This window comes from Pinus tabuliformis, chromosome 9, assembly GCF_031772625.1.
Source record: "Pinus tabuliformis cultivar Carrire ecotype Pingquan chromosome 9, CPIR1, whole genome shotgun sequence".
Taxonomy (NCBI): Eukaryota; Viridiplantae; Streptophyta; class Pinopsida; order Pinales; family Pinaceae; genus Pinus; species Pinus tabuliformis.
In genome coordinates this window covers 1,299,403,086-1,299,429,249 of record NC_142307.1, presented here as the reverse complement: position 1 = coordinate 1,299,429,249, position 26,164 = coordinate 1,299,403,086, and the positions used below count along the sequence as shown (strand labels likewise).

At 35.1% G+C, this 26,164-nt stretch overlaps 1 pseudogene; it reads right to left on the bottom strand.

Annotated features, from left to right (window-relative positions):
• Window positions 1–692: 692 nt before the first annotated feature.
• Window positions 693–1,819, bottom strand: LOC149153321 (small ribosomal subunit biogenesis GTPase RsgA 1, mitochondrial pseudogene; annotated as a pseudogene).
• Between the last annotated feature and the right edge of the window lie 24,345 nt (window positions 1,820–26,164).

Sequence of the window (26,164 nt, the reverse complement as noted above, 5' to 3'; positions counted from 1 at the left end):
ATATCCCTATAATTGAATCTGATTCATGCATCTCCATCACCAATCTGTAGTTTGTTTTTGTCCTCATGACCTGAGAAGAAAAACGCTGAGCTGCTGCCCGGTGCTCCCATCGGGATTGATCATATGAAAGGACTCTGAATCTGAAGACCCAACAACTCGTTCATAAGTTGCTCTCATATACATGAGCTCGCCTTCTCTCCCTTAGTCACAGTGGGCAAAACTCCAGCCCCAACCGATATGGACTGCATCATCTTCAATACGGCTTACGGCTTGGTCGTTCTCTGTAACATTGCGTTTTATGGCAAAACCCACCTTGCGCCCATTGCAATACATGGTCCATACAGGAACAGAAAACAAAGACCCATCGTGGGTGCTGTCCTCCTCATCGCTTTCTTTAACCACATTTTCATCAATATTTATCTTTGTCTTCTGGTTTCGAGTTAGCTGAGCTGTTTGGCCCATATTTGATGCTTTTTAATGCGCAAAAACATGAGTACCAGCAAGAATCAATTGCCCACGACAGATAAAAGCAATGGGCTTGTTTGAATCAGAAGACCGCTTGACCAATTTAAGAACAGATTCATTTAGAGCTAGGTGCTCGGATGCCCTTCCTCCAGGAACTATCAACCCATCATACATGCTTGCATCAATGTCATCGAAAGATGCTGTCAAAACAAAATAGTGGCCTCAAATCATGCTGCCATTCGAACAAACTCTGCCTTCTCAGGCCGAAAGAGCTTGCATTGCTCACCAACATGCAGACAATCTTTGAAGGCACATCCACCAGACTCACTCGCATTTACCATTTGCCTGATCTCGGAGAACATCCACGCTAGAGAACTCTTTGTGACTTTTATGAGACTGGGTTGGTTGAAACCAGGTGTGTCCGTAAGATAACCACCAGTTGGTAGTGGAAGTAATGATACATTCCGGGTGGTGTGCTTTCCACGACCACTTCTCACAGAAATTTCTCCAACACGTTGTTCTTCAAACCACTTGCTTCCATCCCCTGCCTGTCCTGTGAAAATGTCCATGTCACTAGGAATATCTAGACCACGACGCAGTGCATTGATCAAACTAGACTTCCCTACTCCACTAGGACCGACCACTACAGATGTGCAGTTCTCTAAAACTTCAGCAATAGCTGTCAATCCAGCGTTTGTATTGGAAATGCAAAAGAGAGTCTCATAACCCCAAGTCCTTACTCTGTCTCTCCATTTATGCAAAACCAAGATGGTGCTGACTTGCCGCCAGATGAACAACCGGAGAAGATGTTGGCAGTAATTTTGCTGCTCGGAATTCTGAGCACTTTGCTTTGTCAAAGCCTATTACTTCTCTCCATCAAAAGTATTCATAAATATCCGCATCACCAGCTGAAGCAAGACGAGCAGCAACTAGAAGACGAGGTGGTGAGGATATCTGCCCAAAGTGACATCCTATATCCATAAACCTGGCCACGTGGGTGATAATTCTTCTAAGCCCATGTATGATGCAGTTGATAGGAACCCATAGCAATCTCCGTATCTCTTGAACCATCTAGAGAGCGTTGGTTGATATTTGCAGAGCCCAGAATCGCATATTCATCATCTACAATCATGCCCTGAAAAACCAAATCCTTCAAAACAGTTTGTGTTTCCAACAACAATATCTGCATAAGAGAAGTCTGCGATTTTTCCGCAAAGCCAGAAATGTCACCAATTAATGCATAGGCATCACTCACTGTTATATAGCTCTCTGGATTGAACTTTTGATAAACTTCAAGCAGGAATGAATCAAGTTCTACATTCAAATTATGCAGGCAGTCTTGAAATTTCCACATTAGTACCTCAGAGAGCTTTCACGTTATTAGTCTTTACAATCAATGACACCTTTTGGAGAAATTTGAAAGTGTTCTTTTACTTCTACTAAGCAGGGTGAGCTAATCACTTTGCAAATGCGTTCCTCACCTCGACCTTGGCGAAGCTGCGTTCCTCACCTCGACCTTGGCGAAGCGCAAGCCTTATGGTGGAAGCATGAGCTATGATATTTCCTCCGAGATAAATATTTTCAATAATTGCTTTCACAAGTAGCCTTTGCAACATCCTCCATCGACATTCAGGATTGGAGAAATTTGGATCTGGACATTGTATAGAAACAGGCCATAATACTCCAGGGTAACTAGCAATGATGGAATGAAATGACGATGATGCATCAGTGGAAACAAAATACGCATTCATCAATTCCATTTCTAGCATCCCTTTTCTCAAGAATCTTGGCTCCACCCATTATAACAATGAATGGATGCTTGGGTTTCTGTAAAGTTTCTGCAAACAAAGATAGCACCTCTGTAAGGTGGAAACCTGCAATTCTGGCATAAGTAAAGCGTGCAACTCCAACAGTAGATGCAAGAACTCTGTGAGACTCAGAAAATGAATCATTAACAAGAATATCAATTTTTGCTGAGAGATTCCTTGCAAAATCCATACAATTAGCAGCTTCCTCTCTATACAGTGATAGGTTCCCTAAAAGAAGAATGTCCCCGTTTTCTAGTTTGCTTATACTGCATTCCACCTTATGTCCAGTAACACCCTCTGCTGCTACCACTTTCTTTTCCAGGCAGACTGAAAGGTAATCTGCAACAAGCTGTGTGTACTGATCCTTTGATGAGTTTTTTAAAGAAACCGAATGAGTCACAACCACCACCTTGGCTCCAGCGTTGCAAAGATACTTGAGGGTATTAATTGCATTTTTATTAGGATATTGAATACCAAATTGATCATCCCTGGGACACAGTCTGGAGTCAAATCGCACCATAATGACCTTACCATGAAGTTCATTCCTAGGAAATGTCTTTAGTGTTTGAAAAGGTAAGCAGTGTACCATTTCTCTATCAGAACAAAATCCAACAAGGGTATATGAGGCTATGAATATTTGATCAAGATCTGGATCAAGGGTGCCACTGTAGAGAACCTCTATGCCATGATAGTTGAAACCATATGAAGATGAAACTTGACCAAATTCATCAACAGTAGAGTCTGATGTATGCTTTGTTTTCTTTGTGCTTTTACAGAGGTAAGAGCTTGAAGTCGCTGCCAGTTGAAGAGCTGAAGAACAAATTACATAATCTAAAAAGCAACATTTTAATGATTTCTTCTTCAAAACAGGGTTTTGAAGAAGAATCAGTCTCTGACATGAGACGGAGTCTAACAGTCTCCACAAAAAGTGGATGTGAAGCGCGCAAATAGATAGGAGTCAAAGGGGTCTTATCCTCTTGTTTGGATAGATAGATAAGTCAATTTTGAGACTCACCCATGTTCCGTAGACCATGGTATTATATTGAGAAGGCTATATATTCTGAGTCATAGCGAGTCCAGAAGTAGTAGTTGATAACAAAGAATCAAGAAAGAGACTATTTTAGGTGAGTGCTAAGGCAGGAAGGATCTGCTTCATGTACTTAGGCAAGAAGGGGAAGTCTCATGCAGCTAAGTGTGCAGGAGGCCTTGGTAAGTCCGCATCTGAGTGCATGGAACCCTACAGCTGAGCACGCAGGGTGATAGAGTCTGTAATCTGAACATTGAAGATCAATAAAGACTGATTTTGAAGACTTATTGAGAAATCTAAGCATTTATGTTGATTCTGTTTATGTTATGATTTGTCGCTTATAATGTATTTTCTATGGAATAATGAATGAATGTTGTGCAAAACCACTGAATTTGTCTTATTTATGCATAATTTAAGTAATTATCTAGTTTCATGAAGATAAGGGTTATGTATGTCATGTTTTCTAATGAATTGGATAGATCTGCATGAAGTCAGATCTAGGGTTATTTATTGATGTGTGAAAGTGGATAAATTGTATGTTTAAGGTCCACAAATACTGATCATAGACCTTTGTAAAGATCTAGAAGCCATTTTACCCTAGTTACAGTAATAAGCCCTACAAGAATATTGATCTGTGCGAAGGTAGATCTTAACTGTTAGAGCTTGAGAACCATTTATCACATGTCCCTGGATGTAGAAACCTTGTTATAACATCCCCCAATACTGCTTTGGGTGAGGCTGCAGCCTGCGCTATGCAGGTTGTTTCCAAAAGGACCAACAATTAGGGTTTTGTTGGTTGGCGCGAACAACTCTGAACCTAAGTCAGACCCCCTTAAGCCAACACTATTTCTTCATCAACAGGTTTCAAGACTGTAAATCTAACTATGGATGCAAGGGAGATTTAATTTCCTCATAAAATTAACTTACACAGGAAAACTAGAGAATTAATTTACAGTGATCTGAGTAAAGCATCCCTAGCAACAAATAAGATAGAAGCTTTATTGGGAAAGGTTGTGAATTAGTTAAAGTTGGAAAAATCAAATTCCAGAGCCTTGTTTACTCAGAATGAAGAATTGAAAAAGTTAATTGTCAAAATTGGTGTTAATCCTGAAGATAGGTCTGTTGTACAAAAACTTTTACAAGGAGCAGAGACAGAAATCCAGGTGCTTAGAAAGAAGCTGAAATTTCTAGTTGTAGAGCATGTCATGGCCGCAGAGGTGGCCCAAGTGGAGAAGGAAAAGGAAATTTTGACTAGAGAGCTACTGGAAAGAAATAATGAAGTGGTTTCCTTAAAATAAATGAATGCTAGCTTGCAGCAGAAGCTGGATTCTCATGTCTTCTCTATCCTAGTACATCCATGTTCAAGGGTCCACCTGAAAAATTAACCAAATTTATGACATAGTTAAATATTTCAGATGATGAAATGAAAAAGATGCAAAAGAACTTGGAAGACACAGAGGAAATCCTGAAGATTAAAGAAAAACAATTCATTATATAAAAGGATAATGCATAAAAATATTGAAATGATTACCATACAACTTGCAGTGAAATTAAGGAATTGAGGGGAAAATTAAAAGGAAATATGTCACTTATACAGGCTAGAGAGATAATCTGGAATGATATTATTCAACAAGTGAAAGATATCTAGGACAGTATGCTGATAATGGCAGAAGAAAAAATGATTGTCAGGGACCTGGGAAGCATCATTGCTTCTCATAAAGAGAAAATCCAACAACGTGCTCAGCTGGCAAAGAAGATGATTGATTTTCTTAATTCCAAGTCTTCTCAGGAATTAAGCAATATGCAAGTGGAAGACAGAACAAAGCTAGTGTTGGAAATCAATAAAATGGTGTAGAAAAACTTGTACAGAAAAACAACAAAGGCTAAACTTGGTGAAATTAGAGAATCAGTTTTGAAATTTAATACAAATTTTGATAAGAGGATGAGGGCAGGATTTCCCTCCTGCTGGGACCAACAGGGAAATCTTCTTCCCTGGGAAACTTATGAAACTTTTTTGGTGGAGGCTAAAATAAAAATTAACTATTCTCATGATAAAACGACAGTTCTCAAAGGGGCAACCATTTTCAACTATCTTCATAGATATTTTCATCTATTGTGGTTGGTTAAAACTCTTTTTAAAGAAAATCTATCTTATAGCAGAATCACTAATTTTAGAATGGCTCGTTCATTAAATGCCCAAGTTCAGAGCTCATTGTATGGAAGAAATGCAAAGCATGGATATCTCCAACAATAGAAGCAACGGAAGTTGGAACTTCAATTGGTGAACCTGCACAGGAATCACAAGTCATCCAATGAAAGATAGCCATCTTGCTTTATTTTATCAAATTTTGAAATATTGTATTTGTAATAATTACACAATTTTGGTTCTCAGTTTTGTAAAATTTCAAGTCCTTAAAAGGACTGAATAGGACTAAAGTAGTTTGGTAGTTTTGTGATAGTTAACAATTTTTATAACTGACACCATTGTAATGTAACTATAAAAGAAGCTTGATAGAACCATTTGGGGTTCTGATTTTTTTACTTCAAAAGACAAGAATTTTCTGTGTAATGTTTTCAACATTTCTTGGAGAATAATGAAGCTTTTCAAGACGATTCCAAGTAGTCTTTTAAAACTGATATGTATTCATGTTCTTTGTATATCATTTACTGTATTTCTTCTATGGAAAAGATTAATGAAGTCGTTGGTTGTTTTTATTATACATATTTACTGAAGTTATAGTAACTTTAATCTTAAACTAAATAACGTAATATGAATTCCTCTTTTCTACAAGTTCATTTCTTAGTCTTTCACATTTTCCTCTAAAGTTTGAGACAAAATATTTTGTGATAAGTAGCCTTTCGTTTTGGATTTTTCATTATTTATTTCCATCATTTTGTTACAGCTTCAAATCAGTTTCATTTTCAGTGAGGCCAACTTGAGAAGTGTCTTCAGCTAAGACAATTTCTTTAACATTACCTGTAGACCAGTCTTCTGAATTATCATAATGGGGCAGCAAGTTAAATGTGTTATCTTTCTTAACATATGTCCTTGGCACTGATCTCTACTCATCCAGTAGTTGTCTCTAAGTTTACAATGTCTTTTGGCGTCATTTTCAGGGATTGAAGATAGGAGTTATTTTTCCTTAGGTTGTATCTCATAAATCATTTCTTTATCTGGTGAGCAAAGAAAGTGTGTCAGTTGAGATTTCTCACCAAGATTGACTAAAAGAAGCAGTCATGGCTCCCAGAAGGCCTCACACGAGATCAGACACCTCACAACAGAAAGCCCCCATCCTTTTTGATCCTAAAAAACTAGTTTCTCGGAGGGTTGGGAGAGCAAAGTCTCCATCAACTCCAAGTTCCACTTTTTCGACTCCTGGTACTAGTTCCTTATCACAATATCCCAGAGTTCATCACTCAGAAGATATTATAAGAAATTTGGATTTTTCTCAAAGCAGTTCGGTCTCTCCTCCAACCTTCTTTCCTGAGCCTACTCTTGAAGAGAGGTATTTTGAGTCTATCTCTTTTTCTTTTCCACCTATTTTAGAGATTGAAGAAATCAAAATAGTTGATATTTCTGTTTCATATCAGACTGTCCCTACAGTTTCTCAACCAGTGCCCATATTTGTTATTCCACCTCCTCCTTTTGTATTTCAAGTAGGAAATACCTTTGCTCCTCTTCAAATCAAAGTATGGTGATCTCGACTTTCCTTTTGAATCAATATGCTCCTTTAAATCTGCCTCAACCTATGAATGTTATGCCTCAGGATTATTTGAAGTTACTACCAAGGTTTATAGGAGAGGATGAAATGACAGCAGAGAAACATGTAGCCACATTTTGTGCTTTTGCAGAAAATTTGAATGTGGAATATTTAGATGTGGTTATGAGGTTGTTTTTATAGTCATTAGACAGAGAAGCCAGAAAATGGTTCAAGACCCTCCCAACAAATTCAATTAATACCTGGGAGGAATTGAATAATTCATTTATACAAAGATGGGGAGAGAATAAAGATCATGGATATTTCTTGACTAAGTGTAATGCAATAAAGAGTAAATTAGATGAAGAAGTGGATGAATTCATCAAGAGGTTTAATGAATTGTACAATAGTCTTTCTACAAAAATAAAACCACCTCTTGTTGGTGCAAAAGTGGTGTTTGCAGGAGTCTTTGAATCATATTTTGGCTTTACTTTGAGGTAAAGGAGGTCTCCTACTTTAGACCAAATTCAAACTGGTGCACTGGAAATTGAAGCCAATTTATCTGTAGCAAGGAATATTAAACAAAAGGATGAAGCAGTTGATAAAAAGAAATGGAAGGAAGAAGTAAAACCTTCCACTCAGCCTAAATATTCACATGAGAAAAAGTTGGATGAAATGACAAAAGTCATCAAGAATTTGTCAAACAAATTGGTGAAGTTGGAACTCGATAATAAAAATCCCCCTAGACAGATTCAACAAGCGCAGAATAGAAGTATCAATCCTCAATTCATGCAACCACCATTGCAAATCGTGCAAAGGGAAAAGAAAGACCAGGATCAAGTTCAACCCCCCTTTGTACATTGAATATGAACCAAAATAACTTGTGGAGGAGACTCTCAAGTTGTAGGAAAATCAATATTCTACTCTCTCAGAGGAAGAGGAAGGAATAATGGATAATGAGGATTTAAATCTTGAACCTCAAATTGCATTAGCTGATGAAGAAATTGATGAATATTGCAGGAGATTTATAGATTTTATGCAAGGAGAGTTGCATAAGAAGTATGATTTATGATCAAGGAAGAGGTTAAGAATGCAAGATTATGTAGAGGACCAACCAAATCAAACACCTCAGTAGCCTTTGCCAGAGATAGATGAAAAGGGGAAGCAGCCTTTAAGAACAGTCCCAGTTTAGCAAGGAGAGAGTTCTAGAAACCAAAAAATTAAGGTGACACAAGAAAAACATGTCCAGCAGCCTTTAGTTAGTCAGCAAAATGTGCAGAAAGAAAAGTCAGCAGACGAGGAACAATCTAAAGCAGCAAAGGAGACCCATTCTTTCAACATTCAAAAAGAATTGGAGAAAATCAAAATACTTGTTCCATTGACTGAGTTGGTGAAGAAGTCTTCTTATAAAAAGAAGATTTCATATTTTATCAATTTATCTCAAAATAATGATGCAGCAGACATAGTCAATTTGCAAGAGGAGAGGTCAATGGTGATGTTTGGTCCTCATGTGGAGGAACATGACTCTTCAACTCCTCCTTTCTATATTTCTCTTTTAATACATACTTTTATTCTTCATAATTGTATGTTGGATTCAGGGGCTTCTCATAACTTGATGCCCCTCTCAGTGATGAAGCAGCTAAACCTCCATATTACAAAACCATACAAGGATTTATATTCCCTTGATTCCAAAAAGGTGAATTGTGTCGGAACTATTAATGACATTGTGATCTCTCAGGATCAAATTCCATCCAGGAGTATTGTAATGGATGTTGTGGTTGCTGACATCCCATCTCAATTCGAAATGTTTTTGTCTAGATTTATCGGGAGCTAAGTTACGAGGAGTGTTGAAGCTTGATTTCATTTATGCAATTATTCCATCTTTTGGAGGTGAAGAAAGAACAATGTACAGGGAGTCGAGGTTTGTAAAAACCATCACAAAGGAGGGTTCTAGTAATTCTCCTATTTACAGTCAGGAAAAAGATGATTTTTCCTATTTCATGTTGAGAGTATATGAAGAAGTTGTTGAGGATACATAGGTACAGGTTCCTCCAACAATTCAAAACAAGGAAGTAGTAATAAGTGGTGTTTGGAAGTTATATTTTGATGGAGCATATTCAAAGGAAGGGAATGGTGCAGGGGTTCTTCTACTTTCCCCTAAAGGTGAGATGATTCCCCTTTCTTACAAGTTAGAATTTGATTCTACAAATAATATAATAGAGTATGAGGCTCTGATTATGGGTTTACAAGATGCTAAACATATGGGGATAGACTGTATTTTTGTCTTTGGAGATTCTAAACTAGTTGTGAAGCAAGTCAGAGAACAATGTCAGACAAAACATCCAAGGCTTAGATCCTATCAGAATGAAGTGTGGGATCTAGTAGATAATTTATTCTCAACTTTTAATATTCAATTTCTGCCAAGGGATGGAAACAGATTGGTTGATTCACTAGCAGTGGCAGCCAACACCTTCAAGCCCCCACTAAATCCAAAATTGAGGTATGAAGTTGAAATTCGTAGTATACCTTCTATACCAGACAATATCAAATATTGGCAGGTATTTGAGGATGAATAACATATTAAAAGGTTTTTGGAAGTAGTAGGGGAATTCACTAATTCAAAAATTGATCAAGAAATGGGAGCTAAAGATGTACTAGAGGAGGGAGCTAAGGATGACTTGCCTTTGAAAGATTCAATGGTTGGCCATAAAATTGTCCAATTGAAGAGTAATGTGATTCCTAAAGGTTTGGTACCCTTGGAAAAGTTGTTTGATGCAAATGATGTTGGTATAAATGTTGGTAAGAAAAACTGGGATGATGATGTTGAAGATTGCAACCTTGGAACTGAACAACACCCTAAACTTGTGAAGTTGGCAAAGGGCATCCCTCAAGACTATAAGCACAGGTATGTGGATTTGTTCAAGAAATATGTTGATGTTTTTGCATGGTCTTATGAAGACCTCAAAACCTATAATACATACATCATTCAGCATAATATTCCTTTTAATTTAGGGGAAAAACCATATAAATAGAGGTTGAGACAAGTTAATCCTCTGCTTTTTCCTTCAATAGAGAAAGAAGTGAAGAAATTATTGCAGGAAAAAATAATTGTTCCTCTCAGATATTCTAACTAGGTATCCAATCTGGTGCACGTGAGGAAGAAAAATGGAGAAATTAGACCATGTGTAGATTTCAAAAATCTAAATAGAACATCACTAAAGGACAAATATCGTCTACCAAAGATGGATAACATCCTACAGAGAGTGATGGGATCTTCTAGATTATCTATGATTGATGGCTTTTCAGGCTATAACCAAATTGCAGTACACCCAGATGACCAGAAGAAAACAACCTTCACAACTCCATGGGGAACATTCATGTATGCAAAAATGCCATTTGGGTTGATGAACATTGGTGCAACCTTTTAGAGGGATATGGACATAGCCTTTGTGGGAGAAAATGATAAATTCATGGTTATTTATTTAGATGATATTACAATGTTTTCCATATCATATGAAGAACATTTGAAGCACTTACAACAAACTTTTGAGAAGTGTAGGAGATATGGGCTATCAATGAATCCGAAAAAGTCTCACTTTGCTTTGAGAGAAGGGAAGTTGCTTGGGCATATTGTATCCAAGGAAGGGGTAAAAATTGACCCAAAACGAGTTGAAGCAATCAAGAATATAACTCTGCCTAGAAATAAAAAAATAAATTCAGGTTTTCTTGGGAAGGATTAATTTTCTCAGGAGATTCATTCCCAATTATGTAGAGATTGTGAAAGAAATTACTGATGTGTTAAATAAAGATGCAGTTTTAAAATGGACCCCAACTGCTAGAGAAACTTTCACAAGAATCAAAGAAGCTTTTGGAGAAGCTCCAGTTTTGGTGAGTCCAGATTATAAAAACATTTCCAAAAAAATTCTTTTCCTTCACCTTTTATTGTTGCAGTTGTACTTCTGCAAAGAAATCAGGACATCAACGAACAACCAAAGGACTTTTTCAGTAGAATGTTAGGGGATTTTCAGTTGAAATATAATATCCTGGAGAAGCAATCCTATGCTTTGGTGAAGGTTTTAAAAGATTTTAGGACATATGTTTTACAATCTCAGATCACTGCATATGTACCTAACTCTACAGTTAAAGATGTATTAACTCAAAGTGATAGTGAGGGCAGAAGGGGAAAGTGGATAGCCAAGATTTAGGAGTATGATATGGACATCAAACCAATGAAATTAATAAAGGGGAAGGGATTAGAAAATATCCTGACATAAGCAAATTGCCAAGAAATGGGGATCAATTTGCTTGTTGAAGTTTCTGAGTCAAAGACAATTAATGAAAAAGGATAAGAGAAGGAACAAGATAACATAATTCAGTATAATTATCTCTTCTTTGATTGGTATAAAAATATCGTTCATTATTTATCTTTTCTTAGTTGTCCAACTTCTCTTGATAGAACAAATATAAAGCCCTTAGATTGAAAGCTCAAAATCATGTGATAACTAATGGCAGATTATATTGGAAGGACCTTGTTGGTGTTTTATTTCTTTGTCTGACAAAAGGGGAAACAATGGAGATTTTTAATGAATATCACAGATGTCTTTGTGGCGGCCATTATAACTAGAAGGTAACTGCACATAAAATTTTGAAAGTTGGTTTCTATTGGCCTTCTTTATTTTCAGATGTTTTTAGGCTGGTTAGAAGTTGTAACAAGTGTTAGCTTTTTGTTGAGAAGAAAAAGTTGGCACCCCTCCCACTCATTCTTGTATTTTTTGAAGATCCTTTCAAACAATGGGTATTATATTTCATTAGGGAGATAAATCCACCTTCCAGTAGACAACACAAGTGGATTTTAATAGCCACTGATTATTTTACGAAATGGGTGGAAGCAATTCCAACCAGGAAAGAAATTGATACAGTGGTAATTAAGTTCCTTGAAGAAAATATCTTTGCAAGGTTTGGTTGTCCTAAGAAGTTGGTTACAAACAATTCCCAAGTGTTCAAATCTGCAAAACTAATTAATTTCTACCAAAATTATAATGTTATTCTTTCTCATTCCACCACCTATTATCCTGAAGGAAATGGATTGGAAAAGTCTTCAAACAAAACTCTGGTAAGAATACTTAAAAAAAACAATTGTAGATAATAAGAAGAATTGGGATTCACAACTGAAGTTTTCCTTGTGGGCCAACAGAGTGACTACTAAAAGGTCCACTGGTAAGTCACCCTTTGAGTTAGTGTATGGTACAACAACTATTTTTCCTAGCCAGTTGGCTAAACCAATAGTTGCACTCATTCAAGATGCTAAGGAGGAACCTAATGCATTAACTCGAAGGATTAACCAACTAGTAGAACTCAATGAGAATAGAGAGCAGGTGATTGAAAATCTAACCATTTATCAAGAAAATTTGAAGTTTATTTTTAACAGAAATGCCAAAGAGGTAGTCTTCAACCTGGACATCTTGTCTTGAGATGGGATGTTAGAAGAGAAGAAAAAGGAAAACATGGCAAATTCAATCCCCTGTGGTTTGGACCTTTCAAAATACCAGAAGTCGGAGTTAACAATACTTTCATTCTAGAAAATTTGGAAGGAGAACTACTGTAGCTGCCTGTAAATGGGCAGTATTTGAAACATTACTTTCAACATTGAGCATTTTTAATTTCTTTCATTGTAAATACTAGCTTGACCATTTTAAGTATCCGGTGAGCTTTTCATTGTAATGTTCTAAGCTATAATATGACTCCATGCCCAAAGTGAAGGCACTAATCTGCGGTTCTTAGTGTTTTTCTCCAAAACACTATCCCTAAGTGGAGCCAGATGTTGTAGCTCATTTTCACCATGTCAAAATGTGGAAAACAAAAATCATATATCTCAAAAAGGAGAAAAATATATAAAGGAAATAATCAAATTCAAATGTTTGTCTAGAATAAATTTTATTTTTGGAGAATAAAGCTCAACCTATTTATAAGCTGAGGTGATGCAGAATTCATTAAAGGCATAGGCTCAGTGGGGTCTGGAGGGATTCAATGAAGATTCTAGTACGCGAAGACTTAAATAGTGGGCACATTAGTCCTGTTGCTTTAAAAACCATGTCGGGCCCTCCCCATGGAGGAAACGCAACATCACAAATTGTGTGAGGGTTATTTGTGTGGGTGCCTCTGTAAAAGAGTTAGCATCTGATCGTTGACTTCAGATAAATGGCCAGGATTTGATGTGGGATCACCCGAGGATGGTCCCACTTACTGCCATGGGTGCTCCTATGAACGGTAGATGGTAACAACCTTGGGGCTACAGTGAGCGAGCGCGACTGTTATTTTTAGTTATGCCTCATCATCCACATCATCCAGTCCTCCATGTCACCCCTGTCATATCGTCCACGTCACCCTCTGTCACGTCACTCCGTACACTTGTCACTTCCATATATAATTTTTTTTCCCTCGCACCTTTTTTCATTTTACCATAAAATCTCTTTTTCCATTTTCACAAAGTACATTGTCTGTTCCATTTCTGTGCATCTACAAGCACGTCCACATCTGCTAGCTTACTACACTTGGATTCCAACGTCAACATTCAGTATCCAGGTATTTATATATTGTGTCCACCCACTTAGTCTTTTTAAAATGTCAAAGAAAGCTTCTATAACTAGCTCTGCAAATCACATTCCCCTCATGGACATAAAGAGGGATCTCTTTGACCCTCTTTGCTCTTTAAATTTGATGGAACTCTGCCAAAATGTCCTAGCAGTTCAAATTCATTCTCCTGTATACACTGCAGTAGTAAAATAGGATCTTTTCTCTGCTATAATTCCCCATACATATGTTTATCCCAAGTTTATCACTTGGTTAGCTTCTTCTATGTATCCCCAAAAAAAATTTGTGATGAATGGAGTAGGAGAAAATATCTTTCAGACCTCTGCTCTTCTAATTTAGCAAGCCCTAGAATTTCCCTCTTCAGAAAATTATATTGATTTTACAAAAGAAACTTTGGTAGAAATTTTTCAAAATTTAATTGTTAGAGACTATACCCAATTATCTTTTTATCTTATGCCTTTAAGACAAGTTTTATCTACTAAAACAACTTAATTTCCCCTCGAAACTTTTGATGAACATGTTAAACCAATTCTACAAATAATTGTTGGGGTTTTGGGAAGGGATGATACTTCCGTGATTGACTGTGTTGTTCTAGGAATTTTCAATTTAATCATGCATCCTGAAATTGTTCTTGATATTCCAACTTTCTGGGAAGGCTTGATAAACTCTCAGTTGTCAAATTTAAATCTTACTGGTTGCTTTAGGTTTCCATCACTAGTATTTTATTTATTCCTTTATGTTCATGTGGAAAAAATCATGCATTTAGGCCTGAACATAATGGATGTTCATAAGAGGAAACAATCAGTAGTAAACAGGGCTAACACTATGAGAAGGCTCCCAAATTATGAAGGTCTTGAATATTTCACTGCCTCTTTCATGTCAATCATTTATTCCATCAAAAGTAGTTTTGTGCCACCATGTCTCTTACCAAAAGCTCAGATCTTATTACAACTTAGCAAATATATCAAAGTTGGATATTGGTTTCAATTCAAATATCATGTTGAGATTAGATTGTATGGAGTAGAGGTTGCCCCTTACAGGCTTCCTTCTTTTGTGCCAATGAGATTGTTTGCTCTGGAATTCATTAGGCAAAGTCTAAATGTGGATCAGATTCATTTTGTACCAGCAAAGAAAGGTAATTTATTCAAGTTGCCTAAGATTTTTGGGCCTTTCAATGTAAATAATAGACAGGTTATGGAAGAAGTTTAGAGAATAATTCAGGATATGCAGCTCCAACAAGGGTAAAAATGGCCTTATGATCCTCACCATATCATTTCAAACATAAGGGTAGAGAACTCTTATGCTCCCTACACCCATGAGTCTAGACTAGATATTGAGAAATTGGCCAATGGTGGTAAATCTGAAACAGGAAGGGGAATGGAGATTGAAACTCCTCATCCTATTGAAAAAGGATTGAAGAGGGCAGTTGAAGAGATAATTAATTTAGATTGCGAAACTAGTCAAAACTCTAAGAAGCCAAAACTACATGAAAAAGAGGAATCTGAGACTCTAGTTGGAAGTTCATCTACTGTATCTGGTTTTCAGTTGCAACTTGGAGAAGTGACATGCACACCTTCTTCCCCTATCCCAGAAGAATCCTCACAGAGCTTTGTTTCGGTTATAAAGGAGATGTATAGTCAATTTGAAGAGAAGAACAAGAAAATCAAAGAAAATGTTGTGTCATGGCTGGAAGCTCAGTCAATCTATGAGTATCATACTAGATTATTGTTAGCCATGGATTTGGAAAGAAACCAACTTAAATTATATTTTTCTCACCCATCTGCTTTAATTATTTATTCATCAGTAGGTTTCAACACTATAAATCTAACTATGGATGCAAGGGAGATTTCATTGCCTGATAAAATTAACTTGCATGGGAAAACTGGAGAATTAATTTACAATTATCTGAGTAAAGCATCCCTGGTAGAAAATAAGATAGAAGCTTTATTAGGAAAGGTCGTGAATCAGTTAAAGTTAGAAAAATAAAAATACAAAGCCTCGTTTACTCAAAATGAAGAATTGAAAAAGTTAATTGACAAAATTGGTGTTAATCTTGAAGATATATATGTTGTACAAAAACTTTTACAATGAGGAGAGACAGAAATCTAGGTGTTTAGAAAGAAGCTGAAATTTCCATTGTAGAGCATGTCATGGCCCTAGAGGTGGCCCAAGTGGAGAAGGAAAAGGACATTTTGACCAGAGAGCCGCTGGAAAGAAACAATGAAGTGGTTTCCTTAAAAGAAATGAATAATAGCTTGCAACAAAAGCTGGATTATCATGTATGCACTACCCTAGTACAACCAGATTCAGAGGATCCAACTGGAAAATTAAAAAAAGTTACATCTTTCAGAGAATGAAATGAAAATTATGCAAAGAACTTGGAAGAAAAACAAGAACTCCTGAATATTAAAGAAAAAGAACTGACTATGGAAAAGGATAATGCATCAAAATATCAAAAGGATTACTATACATCCTGTAGTGAAATTAAGGAATTGAGGGAAAAAGTAAAAGGCAATATGTCACTTATACAAGCCAGAGAGATAATCTGGAATGATATTATTCAACAAGTGAAAGCTATCTGGGAAAGTATGTTGATAATGGCAGAATAAAAAATGATTGTCGGGGGCATGGGAAGCATCATTTCTTCTCATAAAGAGAAAAGCCAGCAACGTGCTCAGTTTCCAAAGAAGATGATTGATTTTCTTAATTCCAAGTCTTCTCAGGAATTAAGCAATATGCAGGTGGAAGACAAAACAAAGATAATGTTGGAAATCAATAAGATGATGTAGAAAAACTTGTACATAAAAACAACAGAGGCTAAATTTGGCGAAATTGGAAAATCAATTCTGAAATTTAATACAAATTTTGATAAGAGGATGAGGGAAGGATTTCGTGCTAGGACCAACAAGGTAATCTTCTTCCTTGGGAAACTTATGAAACTTTGTTGGTGGAGGCTAAAAGAAAAATTGACTCTTCTCATGAGAAAAAAACATTTTTCAAAGGGGCAACGATTGTCAACTATCTTCATAGATATTTTTAGCTATTGTGGTTGGTTAAAACCCTTTTTACAGAAAATCCATCTTATAGCAGAATCACTAATTTCATAATGGCCCATACAATGATCATTAAATGCCAAATTTCAAAGCTCACTGTATGGAAGAAATGCAAAGCATGGATGTCTCCAACAGTAGTAGCAACAGAAGCTAGACCTTCAACAAGCGAGCTTGCATAGGAATCACAAGTCATCCACTGAAAGATAGTTGCCTAGCTTTATTTTATCAAATTTTGAAATATTGTATTTTTAATAATTACATGATTTTGGTTCTCAATTTTGTAAAAGTTCAAGTCCTCAAAAGGACTAAATAAGACTAAATTAGTTTATTAGTTTTGTGACAATTAACATTTTTTATAATTGTCACCACTATAATGTAACTATAAAAGAAACTTGAGAGAACCATTTGGGGTTCCGATTTTTGACTTCAGAAGACAAGAAATTTTTGTGTAATGTTTTCACCATTTCTTGGAGAATAATAAATATTTTCAAGGTGATTCCAAGTAGTCTTTTGAAACTGATGTGTATTCATGTTCTTTGTATATCATTTACTGTCTTTCTTGAATGGAAAATATTAATGAAGTTGTTTTTTTTTATTATACATATTTACTGAAGTTATAGTACATGTAATCTTAAACTAAATAACCTTAATATGTGCTCCTCTTTTCTACAAGTTCATTTCTCAGTCTTTCACATTTTCCTCTAAAGTTTGAGACAAAAGATTTTGTGATAAGAGACTTTTCGTTTTGGATTTTTCATTATTTATTTCCATCATTTTGTTATAGCTTCGAATCAATTTCATTTTTAGTGAGGCCAACTTGAGAAGTGTCTTCACCCAAGAAAATTTCTTTAACATTACCTGTAGACCAGTCTTCTGAATTATCATAATGGGGCAACAAGTTAAATGTGTTATCTTTCTGAATAGATGTCCTAGGAATTGACCCCTACTCAGTTAGGGGTTGTCTCTAGGGTTGCAAGAAGGAGAATTCATGTTTTTAGCTAGCAGGGGCAACCACAACCAGTTCGGACTGGGATATCAATATGAAAATCAAATAACTAAATGAACATGAGCATACAAGAAAGGAATATTGAGTTTCTCAAGGATGAACAATATTTCTAGCAGGGGATATGATGGGCCTCTAAAATAGGTAAACCATAAGGCCCATCAGTCAACTCCTAGGCACATAAAACAATGTTTTGACCTCACATTTTGTACTTAATGGTATGTTTTCTTAATTGAATGAGTTCCTAGAATATTTGATGCGGTTTTCATTATTTATGTATACCTTAATATTTTTATTGTGCAATATTTATAAATATATTGAACATATTATGAAGAATCCATCATTGGAGAAATTTTAGGGACTTTCTCCCTATTACAGGAAGACTCAAACTTGGATGGCTCATGGCATTCAATGTCTCCTCCTATTTTTGTGAGTTAGATCTAGGGAAAGATCCCTTCCTTTTAGGATTATTGGGGAGAATGCAACCCTCCTTTCAAGGAAATTGCTCCTCCACCTAATGTATAGATTAAGATATTCAAGTTCCTTGGGGCATAGGAAGAAGACATATTAGAAAGAGCTTAGGATTTGAATATTTCTGTGCAGGTTTTGTAACATTGTATTTTCTAATGTAAGACATATTTCAAGCTAATGGAAGAATATATTCATTCTAGTTTTTAGCTTTGTTCCCCTGGAAGGACTCTAAGCATCCTTGGGTTGGGCCAACCCTAGGAGCTTTAGATTCCTCTTGTATTCCGTTGTTGTTACTTTAATGCCTTGCATTTGCTTCATTTAGCTTTTGAAATAACATTCTTATAAATTATAGTTTTATATTTTTATGCTTGATTAAGTAGGTTGTTTTATGATCTAACTCTCTTTGCAAGTCATTTATACAATCTTTCAGCATCTAAGATCACTCATATTTCTTATCATTTCTTTTTCAAGTCTTTTTTCCATTTCATTTCATTTGTTTTTACATTTTTTTCAAGTTCATGTTTTATTATGCAACCAAGATTATGATTATAGAGGATAAAGAGAACTTGGTTTCACAGTGATGAAGCTTATAATTAGTCGTTCTATGTTTTTACCAACTTAATATTAGCATTTCCCATCATTCCTAGCCCCTTCTCTCACCTTATTTTCATTTCAACAGTTTTTCTGGCCTACGGATTTTTCCTATAGCAAAATGGGGAATCATGTAGTGGCCTACAAACATCCCATTGTCTTTACTTAGTTTCCTTAACACAATAGAACATATTTGGGATGTTGAGGATGGAGTTTAGAAGAGTAGAAATCTCATGAAGTTTCCTTTAGATTCTCTTACGTATGTTTTTTTATTGTTATTTTTAGCTTCTGCAACATAGATATTAGGTTTAATTTCCAAGTCATTTATTTTCAAGCAAAGTGTGTTTTCCATTTCCTACAATAAGCATAGGTGTATTTCATTTCATTTCTTCAAGTTACTTGTGCAATTTCACTCTTTTGTAGCATAGTTATCTCAACAACCTGACTCGATTTCGGTACATCTAACCTACACTACAACATGTCTCACCTATATGAGAATTAGAAAAGCAAAAATATATTTATTATTGCACAGATATTGCCAACCCCTATTAATTTTGTATGAACCTCGGGTTGATAATTAAAGTTAAAATTCTTAGATTTGCAGCATTTGTGTTGCAATAGTGAGGGTCATCACTCTCTATCATTGGCCACCTCCTAGCTAGTCTATGGTATCACAAGGGAAAAATACAAATATTTAGAAATTGAGGTTGGTAAAGGTAAGTCTCCTTCAAAAAGAAAAAAAACATCAGATAAGTCCTCTTCCTATTGAGCCTAGTGTCTCCACAAATCTTAAATTCCTCTCAACTAATTGGCATGACAATATGGAAATCCATTCACTACTCTACAATCCTTCGGTAATTTCCTTGCCCATTTTTTATTATATTAGCCCAATACACATCAATTCATGACTCGCATTTCTCTATTGATTAATGATCATGAAATTTTAGTTTTTAGAGAGCCTAAAACACACCAAGAATGTTCAAATCTATGATTTTCATTTTTCATGGCATATTTGGGCACCAAAAAACTATGTATAAACACTTAGTATAATGAAATTCCCACATAAAAATGGTAGCAATTTTTTCACGAAATTGCCACTCCAAGCACCTATATGCCTCTAACTTCTCCAGGTATGACCTAAATGAACTCATGGATGTCTAGTATGTATTGTTTTCCCCATTTTCCCCCACTATTCGTCTTCAAATTCCAAGACAGACCCATGACCATGTTGTAAAATGAATTATGAGAGTACTCGACAACCACCACTTAGCCACCATATATGTGGTAGGTGGTTTCTTTAGCTACCCACCGATTCATTCAATTAATTATGGGTTGATGGGAAGACAAGGTAATAGAATTTTGAGTTCAAATTTTGACATAAATCTCTAAGTAAGGTCATTTGGCAATAGTAAGCACAATTAATTTCGCATAACCCCTTCATTCATTCCCACTTGTGGTATCATAATTTTTATTTGTGCTTGCATTCCCGGTTGGTTGTTTAAAAATTCTACCTATCAAGGAAATATCTACATATCCATTATTTAAAAAAAAAATCATCTTAGTTCATCACCGTAATGACATTTAAATGTCACTACAAGTGATAATGACATAATTAGTTACATTAATCCTATGGGTCAAAATGGGGTTGCAAAATTCCCCATTGTTAGGTATGTATTATAGTCTTTTCACAACTACTTACATGCACTATACATTGTGTTGGGTGTAGCAGGGGTGAAGACCCCTTGCTCAATGGGTTCAAGAGGGGCAGGAGCCCTCCTATGCAGAAGTTTGAGGGAAGTACCCTTGCAGAAAAAAAGGAATATTTTTTTGCATCCATTTTGGTGGGTTATGCATAGGTTTTTTCTTTTAGCATGGGACATGGTGGTTCAGCCGATGGTTTTGTAATTTTGGTTAAGGAAATACAATTTTATTCTAGTTCAGGGTAAATGGACTGGTAGTTTATGGATGCCAAGGGATATACATATTGTATTGTGATACTATAAAGAAATAATATATTGAAAAAAGTCTTTCCAAATTTCTTATTTTGGGTTTCAAGGGTAAAATATCTATGTTAATGTGTGTGTGTGTGTGTTCCATCACATCTTTCATTTTCTTATTAATAATATGTTTGCAACAATTAACTATATGGGGTTAAAATCTAGATTTCATATCATATCACTTTTGCTTAAAATGGATGCTTTTGTGGCTGAAGGGTTTGGCTCGGCTTGTTGTAGAACCTATTACAATGGGATATCAACATAATTGATTCTTGTACTGAAAAGAAATGGTGAATAGCTCAAATATGGAGATTGAGGAATTAAATTGGAAAAGTTTTGAGTTGTGGAAGCTCAAAATGGAAGATCTATTGGTGGACAAATATCAGTGGATCTAGGTACTACACCGATGGGGATGTCAAAAAAGATCTAGGTCAATTCAAATCAAAAGGAAAAGAGAACAATATTTGTGTGTCTACCATAGTTAGTATTACTGAATGTTTTAGGAGAAGCTATATCAAAGGCATCGTGAAACAAGTTAGGGTCTTTGTGTTAGTCTAAGTCCCTGGCAAACAAATTATTCCTACATACTAAGTTGTATAACTTGAGGATGAAGAATGTAGACTTGGTGACAAAGCATCTAAATGCCTTCAATATTGTGGTAAGTTAGCTATTATCTATTGATAGTAATATTTTAGATGAGGATATGTGTGTCAAGTCATAAAGTGGGATAAATGAATTAACACTTGTTTTTTCAATCCAAGTAGGTAAACATCGAGTTGAAACACAATGTGTGTGAACTAATCCTTATCACTCTCCTAAGAAAAACTACTCATAAAGCATGTATAGGTAGGTCCCAGAGTTGATTCAACTTACACTGACTTTCAGGTTCTTAAATTCAATTCTAATTTGTTGTCATAAAGCTTACAGATTTAGCAATATGCATCACACTTCCTCACCATATACTTTGTCTTAATTAATCGTTTGTCAAAATCAACTAAGTTTGTACTGAAAATTAATTTAAATAGAATCAATGTTCTAGGTTATGTAAGAAAAAGTCCATTCAAATAAAATAACAATTATTCTATTCTATAATGCAAACTAAATTACTCCCTTAACTATTATTTTTAAGCATGATAGAAATATAATTATGCTACTAGTTTAAATTATTAGTACTTTAGATCAAAACTAAATAAATCTACCTAATAAAATTATTTTAGGAAAACATATTATTTATTTACAAAAAATTTGTAGAGTTCTATATGATAATAAGATCACTACAGGAAATCCAGTAATTGTTGCAAGAATTCTTGTGTGATTACATGATCACTACAGGAATTTCTTACCCACGATTATAGGAATTCATGTGTGATTACAGGATCACTATAGTAAATTCTAGCACATAATTACAAGAATTCATGTGTGATTATAGGATCACTATAGGCAATTTTAACACACAGTTACAGGAATTTGGAGCAATTACAAGAAAAGCCTAGCACACACATTTCTTATATACATCATAGGATTATGAACAAAAATCAATCCAACCATATAAATACTTAAGAAATCATATAATAAAACATAAGTATCACATACCAGGGGGGTCTCCTCATCTATGTTACTATTAAAGCTACGAAAGGCTACTGCAAAACTATATAATAAATTGCATAAATCCTTCTCAATTAGTAAAAATCACAAGTTCGATACAAAAGATTATGTATATCTTAAAAGTCTATTTTTCTCTCCAAACTATCTTTGTTTCATCTATCTAATTTTATACAAAATATTACTACTTAATCGAGCTACCCAAAATCAGGGTCAATTCAGCGTATTCATACTAAAAATAGACTAAGATAACAGAAAGGTAATTTCCCTCAATCCCACAATGTGCATTTTTCTTCTTGAATTCCAGTGACTGATCCTTAGCTCGTTGGAGAGGATTATGGAAGCTCCCGATATATTATGCATAACATACTGTTTTGGTACACCTTGCCTTTGACTTCTAGAATGAATAGATATGGATCAGCCTCAAAGTGTTAGTCTTTCTTGTTGATCTAGAGCATTATGGTGGCTAAATTCTTGTGTTGACAAGTTTGAACCTTTCAACTTTATTAGTAACAAGAATAACCTTTTATAAACATTTAAAAATTATAAATAAAATAACAATTTCTACAAGTAATCCTTTAAACACCATTTCTTTAACAAAACTGGTAAAATGATATGAAATGGACGTTCAAATGAAGGGGATAATGGAAAAAATGAGGTGGTCATAGATATTAAGTTTCAAGCCCAACAACATATATCATTTTGTTTTTTTTCTTTACCATACTTGTAAGATAGTCTAGTTATTTCCATAGGTAGTAATGCAACTACTTTAAGTTTAGATGAAACAGTATTGCCCTTATTGTCTTAAGAGATGAGATAGTAAAACATGAAAATTAAAAATGCAGACACCTTGTTTGTAAGAGAATTATCCCATAATATAAATATAAATAAGTCCTTAAGCAAGAGATCTAAATCTAGATAAAGATATAAATCTCCAGGAAAATTGATAACAGTATATTAGAAATGTGGAAAAGAATGGCATTACAAGAAAGACTGTAAAAATTGCTGAGAAAGGTAAGGGATTTGATGATGCTCCATCTATGGAAGCAAAAAAATCGTTAGATGAAGGAGGGGATGTGTATTTGAATTCATCAAGTGTGTAGATCATGACACATGGATAGTTGAATCAGGTGCATCCTTTCATATGACTCCTCATAGGGAGTGGTTTTACAAGTATGAAAGATATCATGGTGGTGATGATTTCCTAGGAGATGAATAAATAGTTAGATCACAAGTGAGGAAAATTCAATTTAAATATCATGGATGCAAGAATTAGAACACTCCATAGTGTTATTCACATCATATGATTGTCTAGAAATTTGATTTGTGTAAGCAATATGAGCGATGCGGGTGTAAAACAATGTTTGAAAAGGATATATTCCAGATGGTTTGATGCGCAATCGTATTTCTTAGGGGATTTTATATTGGAAATATGTATAAGTTGTTGGGAAGCACTATTAGAGATGGGTGCAATAGTTCCATTGTTCCTATGAATGGAGCTAAAGAAAGAAAAAATCATATAGTCTTTAGACAAAATACTATGGTGTGGCATCAAATACTGGGACATATCAAGGAGAAGGGCCTTCGAGTAATACATGGTAATAGTAGGTAGAAGGTATTTCTAATTTCTCTTTGGATTTTGATTTATGTGAATTTTTTTTTGTATGGGAAGAATAATCAGGTGATACTCTCTTCAGATGCTACGTGGGTAGGGGAAGTATTAAGGTTGATGCATAGTGATGTTTTTGGACTTGTGTTAGTTCCATCACTAAGTAAATTTGTGAGTTATGTCTCATTTATATATGAGTTCTTGAAGAATACATGGATTTATTTTCTGAAGAAGAAATATGAAGTCTTTGAAAAAATCAAATATTTTAAGGCTCTCGTGGAAAATATAATAGAGAAAAAAATTACAGCATTGAGGATAGATAATGGTGGAATTTTTCAGGAATGAATTTGAGGAATTAGGTAAGAAGTGTATTATAGTAAGGTAGAATAATAATCCATTCACACCTAAGTATTCCTTAGTAGTATGGAGTTGTAGAAAGGATGAATAGTACGTTAATGGACAAAGGAAGGAGCATGCTTAGTGGTGCATGGTTAGGAAAGAAATTTTGAATAGAGACAGTGGACACTGCATGTTACTTGGTAAATAGATCACCCTCATCAGCGTTGGATGACAAGATTCCACATAAGGTATGGACTAGTAAGAACCCTCTCATAAACATCTCAGTGTATTTGGATATGATGTTTATGTACACATTCCAAAGGAGAATATGAATAAGTTATATTATCCCTTGGCAAGTGAAAGTGCAATATGATCCACTAGATTATCCCAACCAATTGGGACATTACATATTTTAATATATAAGGCCTTAAAGGGACTAATTTTTAGTGACACTTGGTAGCCTTTGGAATAGGAAAACTCTACAATGGGTAAGTACTCTTCCCAATTCATTTGTCGATGCATAGCATACATTCTTAACATATATTCCAACACCCTACTTGCTCTCTTTATTTTTCCATCTAGCTAAGGATGGTAGGAAATGATGAAAACCAGTTGGGTCCCAAATCCTATTAATAAGGCCTTGAAAAAAATTGAGGTAAAATTGGCATCTCTATTTGTTATGATGGCCTTGGGAATCCCATGTAATCTGAAAATTTATTTCATGAAAATGTTAGCAATGTCAATTTCTTTGTAGGTGGATTTTGTAGGAATGAGTGAGATGCCTAGCTCAACTTATCTCCCACCACCATGATTGCACCATGTTGCTTTTCTATCTTTCAGAGTCCAATGATGAAGTCCTTAAATATGAAATTCCACTTTCATTTTGTAATCCATATTTATTGCAATAACCATATTAGGTGTCTATGTTCGACCTTAACATGTTGACACCCTAGGAATTTAGAATTATATTCTGCAATCTCTCTCCTCCTCCCAAGAGAATAATATAGCCTTATTTTCACTATTATCATTTTCTAATAACATAGATAACCTTAGTAAGGACTCTTATTCTCTAAAGTCTGGTATGTACAATTGGTCCTTATACATCAACAAATTATCCCTCATTAGTTGATAATATTCACAGTTTTTCCCCTTAGATTATTTATCAAAGCATTCATTTACATACTTGAAGAGTTTGTCATGTTGTATGGCAACATTGATCCTATTGTACACACTATATACTGCAAGGTGTACCATCTGCATACTTTGGATACGTGGATTTGATATTCAATTTTCTTTCCCTTTAATGTGCTAATTTTCAAAATTAAATTCACTAATGAGAGCCCTTGAGCTAGCCTAAAAGACATTTAGATGGGGTTGATCAAATAGATATTTCAACTAACTATGGTCCATCATCAACACAAACCCTCTTCCAAGAAAGTAGTGTTTCCATGTGTTCAAAGGATGAATGATGGATGTTAACTCTAGGTCATGGGTAATGTATTTCCTTTCATGCTCGTTGAGGTTCCTATTTGTACATAACCACATGTCCATCCTACATGAGAAATCCACTAAGTCCTTATTTGCAAGCATTTGTACAAGCTAAAAAAAGTTTATCTATATCTATAATATTTAATATTGGTGCATTAATCAAAATAATATTTCTTCACATTCCGCTCACCCTAAAAATATGGTTCCCTTTTTTGTAGTGAAGTGATTGAATAACCAATATTTGAAAATCATTGTATCAATCTCTAGGAGATTCTGGTTAATTCCATGAATGACCTTACTTCTAACACATGATAAGGTGTGGGCCAATCCATGATTTCCTTTAATTTCTTAGGGTTAAATGCAACTTCTCCTTCTAAGATCACATTACTTGATTAATGGATATACCTCTGAAAGAAATGACA